The sequence below is a fragment of the Calypte anna genome, chromosome 13 (genome assembly GCF_003957555.1).
Source record: "Calypte anna isolate BGI_N300 chromosome 13, bCalAnn1_v1.p, whole genome shotgun sequence".
In the NCBI taxonomy this organism is placed as follows: domain Eukaryota; kingdom Metazoa; phylum Chordata; class Aves; order Apodiformes; family Trochilidae; genus Calypte; species Calypte anna.
Window position 1 is genome coordinate 2,883,788 of NC_044259.1, and position 6,198 is coordinate 2,889,985.

Sequence of the window (6,198 nt, forward strand, 5' to 3'; positions counted from 1 at the left end):
CCAAAGATCACCATTACTCCTCTCCATCCACGCCTGTTCCGTGCTCGTTCTCTTCCATGCGTGCTCAGGTCCTCCCATTTGCTTCCGCCTGCGGTCCGGCCTCTTTTCCTCTTTTCCTCAGCACGGAATGTGCACGCCGGTCACCTTCCACCTCACCAGTGCCTGGGAGCTTTGCATCTCCAGTGTGAGGCTTCAGCACAGTGTTACATCCCACACAGTGGGCATGGGCAGAGTTTCCCAGAGATGGGGGTCGACCCAGAGAGATTCAGCATGGCCCCCCCTTGCTTTCCAAGCCCCTTCAGAGAGGAGCCTTGGTGTGGCTAGATCCAATCCTTCTCAATTAATCTCTTTTAACAACCCATTTGGAGAGATTTAGTTCAGGAATTCTCTGCTTGGTACTCTTAAGACTAGGATTAGTACCCAAGAGGTTTGTACAAAACAGAACTTCACTTCAAGTGAGGAAGGTTATAATGTGTGTGAAAAACACACCACAATATTACTCTCAAACCAACAGATTACAACTAGCAGAGTTAGAAATGGTGATGGTGCTCCCAAAGCAATGGATTTCAATTTAGCAAAACTTGAGGAAATTGTCAAAACAACAGGTAACAAGTAACAAAACTTAACAATGCAACGGGTTGCAAAACTTTAAAAAGTTAGAATCTATGTTACCCTTCTGTGCCCAGATGAGATTAGAAGCAAGGAAAGCAAGATAAAGAAAAAAGGGGAGCTAGAAAAGATATCAGCACCTTTGGATCAAGCCATGATCCTGTTAGGAAGCTGTGGTCCCCGGATGGCAGGCATTTTGAGTGTGCCTTTTTGATGCTACCTGGCTCCCACCTTTTTTGGGGAGGCTTGGAATATTTTGCACAGACTCAGTGTAGAATTTTGGAGTGTTCTAGGAATTAGTCACTCGGGCCTCTCCAGATGGGATAACTGGGCACTATCCCTTATTTCTGTGCATGCTCCCTCTCTAGTGTCCTCACAGGGGGCACACACCAGATGTCACTGCCTGCTCAGGGGACAGCTTGCCTGTCCCTGTCCCTTTCCGAGTGAGGACAGTGTCCTGCCTATCCCGGTGGCCACCAAAGAGGGCTCCCCTTGCCAGGACAGGATCCAGTTTATCAGGATGATCACCGAGGGAGGGGATGCTCTTGGGAGACGAGAGTCTAGGAAGCTTCCACCCAACCACAGTGTCCATCCTGTGGACACAGGGTGGCTGTTTTAAGACAATTGTTCCTTTAGGGACTCTAAAACCGTATCCCAGGTGGACCAGCCATGTACAGGACAGGCAAGAAGACCTTGGACAAGGTTTCCCCAAGTGCTTTTCTGCAGACCCAGGGATGGGCTGTGTCCTGGTTCCCACAGGTCACCAATCACAGCTACTGCTAAAGCAAAATCCATTCACCCATGGCTGAAACTGATGGGCTGCTGCCTCAGTTGTCTGTCATACCATAAGTCCTGATTTTTTTTAATGCCTGTGTGTAACCCTACAATTGGGGTGTCCCTTTCAGAGGTCTGTGGTGTGTTACTTTAATGTCTGGCCTTTTTCTTGTCTAGAGAGTGTGAGGACAAGTGTGTGTTCCTGGGTCAAATAAGAAACACAGTCCCACTGCTAAGCAAAGAAGAGGCAAGTGCTTAGCATTGGAAAAAAGAAATATTTTTGGATATTTTGTATTTCCACTGTAGTGGAAAAAGAGGGCTGCTCTGAGGGGTCTGAACAAGTCTGTGAAGTGGGTTATTGCTTAACTTTATGTACTCCTTGGGAATATGGCAAATGAGGCCAAACGAGCAGGACTTGGGACTGCGAGGTTGCTGCAGCTGCTTCCTCATTCTGATTATTTAAATGATCAACATTTTTATTCCTGGGTCCTGACTGAAAAGTGATTGTGTTTTTTTGAGTTTTATAAATAAGAAATCTTAGCCTAACATTTTCTTAAACTGAATTATAGTCTGCCTGATACTACTTGATGTTTTTGCATGCAGTAAGAAAAACCAAGGTGTTTTATTCCCCAAAGTTGTTCACAAAAGCTGTTCCTTGGTTCCTTCTGTCCTGTGTAACACAGGTCTCTTTACAAATTCATTAAGGGTTCTGGCTTTGTATTGCCAATTCCTTCACTTGTTATAAAATCCTTTAACTTCAGCTATTCTTAAGAGTTTATTTTGGTTTGTGGCTGCTGAAGTAAGGAGTTTAAATAAAGTGGCCAGCACCAACAGTTAATGCAGCATCTCTGAAACTGCCAGAGAGCCTAAATTAGGTTGTCAGAGCCAACATTCCTATCTAGTGAGCTTATTAAAATCTTAATAACTTTTAAAATTGGACTCTGAGTAACAAAACATTGTCACTCTGCATTAGATTTTTCAGGAGACAAGTCCATTAAACTACCTCTGGCCACCTTCCTCTTCTCTTTGTCAGAGACTGCCCAAAGAAGACTTTTTAGAAGTCCAATGAGTGCCTGTAATGCTGGAACATCATAAATCAGCTGTTGGAGTACACTCAGCTCCTCCAAAGAAATTCTGCTGTCTTAGGAAAATAGTCTGCTTTTCTTTGGGTTGTCTTGCTGATGGTGTTTGGGTTTGTGTGCCTGAGAGGAAGGTAGTTAGCTTTAATGAGGCAAAAGAGGGGAAAATAGCTATAGTGCATATTGGAGGAAAATTAGGAAATTGTAGATTACTCATAATAATCAACTGAAGTTTGAATGTTAGGGTTTGCAGGAAAACATCTGTCATCATTAGTACTATGTATGAGACCAAATCCATTTGCAGAGTGGAGCAAGTGATTAGACAGAAGTAGGCCAAGTCAAAGGACTTTTTTTTAGAAAAAAACTCCTGGCAATTCTTTTCTTTCAAGAAGGGTGATTAGTGGCATTTTTAATATTTCAGTTTTAGTGCTCTCTGAAAGCAAATTGAAAAAAAAAAAAACAACAAACAAGCATGGCCATATGTGACAACAGTGACTGAAACGAGCCCTTCTGCTCTAATATCCTGTGGTCTTTGCCTTGTGAATCACCCTGCAAAGTGGATTCTAGCAAATCATCCAGGGTTTGTTTTTTTTTGTTTGTTTTTGCACAGCAGTTAATATCTAAAGCTAATGCAAAAGGTGGGATAAGTATAGCAGAGGTAACACAGATGTCTCAGTCTTGATTGTAAGCAATGTCTTAGAATGCAATTGTCAGTTCCTCTGGGAGAAGAGAACCATGGAAATGTGACTTGGGAGTATAGGAGGCAGGCAAAGATATGGCAAAATAAACATGCCTGGCCTCAAGTCATCATCAAAGACTTAATGAGAATTACTGTTCTGTTCTGCTCAGTCAGTATTACCAAACTCACTAAGCTATTTTCAGATGGTCTTTTGTTTGGGGGTTTTTTTGGGTTTTTTTGGTGTCAGTGTTTTTTGTTTTTTGGTTTTTTCCCCACTTTGTGCAAAAGTGTGGCCTTGATTTGGGGTCTCTTGAGCAAACACAAGTTTTAGCTGTCTTCAGTCCAAGTGCCAACACTTGATTATCATTAAGGCCTATCTATCAAGCAATCTGAATAGGAGGATACTGATGATTTAGTACTTTCTGGTACTAAAAGAAATCATTCTGTTAGAAACTTGAGTGTAAGAAGAAGTGATAAAGACACTTGTGGTTCCTGTGGTAGCTTAGCTGGATTTTCTCTTCATATGGTTAAATATTCCCTCTGCAGTTTGGGTTTCATTCAACAAAGCTGATCTCTTTTCTGACCATTCTTGTTTAAGAAGGCAGTTGGTACTTCAATCTGCCATTCATCCACATCCCTTGTTCCCAGGATTAACAACCCTTGTTCCCAGGATCAACAGCTCCTCACGTTCAGTACATTCATGTCACCACAGAATGGTTGGGGTTGGAAGGGACCTTAGATATCATTCCTTAGAGATCATCCCTTAGAGATCATCCCCACCAGGGAGGTTGCTCAGGTCCTGCCCCTGAGCACTGGCAGGGAGGGAGCAGCTCAGATCCTCTGGGCTGTGCCAGTGTCTGGGTACCCTCATGCACAGCTGATACTGGGAGGTTAAACTGGGAGGTATGGGGTTTATTCTCAAACCACTGCTCACAAGTGGCCATATCCAGAGGTGAGTGCTACTGGAAAGTGTTTTGAGTTCCCACTTCTCCCAGGCAGCTCAGCTGGCCATGCACAGACAAAATGACTCCATAGTGACCTAACTGGGTGCTAGGGAATTTTCCTCTTTATTTTTTCCCCTCATTGTTTATAATGACCAAAATAGAAGCAACTAAGGCACTTGTTAGGCAGCAAAGCCATGTGTCTTTGCAGGCAGCACAGCCCCATTACAAGTTCACATAATAACAATCACTATGAAGCTGGGTTTCCTAAACTGGGATCAGTTGTGCTTTGTATGAATGCACCACATGTAATTGATTACCACATGATTGATTAACACCATGGTAATCAAGCAGTAGAAGCCTAAAACTCTTGCCAGGAGGAAACTTGGCTAAAGGGCTGGAGGTGATGGATAGAGGGAGGTGAAGAAGCAGTGGGATTCAGCACAGCAGCCACAATCTCCATTTCTGAGTTTAGAGGCAGCTGTTTGGTCTGGGACAGTAAACAAAGGTAAGGTGGTGGTGGGGCATCAGATGTTGTTAGTTCAGGGAAACTTGAGTTTAAGTCTGAAAGAATGAAGTGAGGTATGAGAAATAAGTAATTTGTGTAATGCTTTGTTAAATACAGGCTGCAAGTATTACACAGGACTTAAAAAACAAATCAAAACAAACAACCAAATACCCCCCAACAATAAAAAAAAAAACCAAAACAAACCAAAACTAACCAATATAAAAACAGCAACAAAAAGCTAACCAAAAAAACCCCACTAACAAATAAAACCAACAAAAAATGCAGACCAGTACAAACAAAGAGAACCCTTATTGGAGGATCTCCAGACAGCTTGCAAATATCCATTAATTACCTCCCAGTGGGAAAAGATACAAAGATCATTTCACTTGTTTTGGAATCAGAAACGAGTTCCTGTTAATATGTAGATCAACATTTCTACCATCTGTTAAAATTAGAACAAAAAATAGAGCTTATGGACAAGGCATTAATTTGGGGTCAGGATCTTCACAGAGAAGAGGCAACCACCAGACCTGGAATTTAAATTTAAAAAGCAGACAGTGGTTTTGGGTAGTAAAAAACAGAGCTCAGATATGACATCAGATTTTTGACATGAAGACAGCACCTTGCTACATGGAATTAAAAAAAAAAACCTGATTATGCTGGGCCTTGTTACTAATAGGCTATGTAACTGAAAGGGGTCAAAAGCCTCAGGGATTCTGTTTGCTGCTTGAGCTATGAGACTTTGCCCTTTTTCAGGCTATTTAAGTGAAATCCCAGCTGCTGCCCATCACTCCTGGGACTCGTTGTGTACCTGCCCCATCTCTCAGTTCCTCACTTCTCCAGAATTGTTTGTCTGTAAATACTGAAGTAATTTATAAACTACAACTGATGTTGCTGTGGTTTTTTGATTACACACACCTCAAAAGGCACCTGCTGCTCATCTCTCTCAAAGGATATGATCATGATACTGTTTTCAGATTTGAGAGAATATTCTGTCTACTTTGGCTTTAGTTTTTGTTCCAACAGCAATGAATTTTCTATTCTCAACCTTTGGGTTCTGTTGGGCAAACACTGGAATTGACTTTCACTGCTTGAAAAACTTGGCCAAAGTACCCAACCAATGTTTAACTTCAAACACTCTGTTCAGATTGAATGAACCCTTCTGTCAGATGCCTGGGTAAGGAATAGCTCCTCTTACATGTTAGCCAGTACAAATGCATGGTGAAACAATCATTTTCCATGAAATAATGCACTGGTGCCCCTGAAATAGCTGTAAGGCTTCTTTTATTATTGAGAATCCCAGCACAGGAATGAGGAGTGGATGTGAGTGTGTATGAGAGGAGGTTTACTACTTTTTTTTTTTTTTTTTTCCATTTCTTTTTTCTTTATACCCAGATTTAGACACCTGTCCTCCTCTTCTGTTCTTCCAGGTTTGATTAAGAGCCTCGTGTATTGTTGAGAAAAGGATTGGGATGAATTTTGTAGTTATGATGACAAACCACAGGGGACAAGGCTTTTCCTGACATCATCTTTGAAGGCACACGGTGTTATTAGTTGGTTTGCTAGTTTGATTTTTTTTTTTTTTTTTTTTTTTTTTTTTTTTTTTTT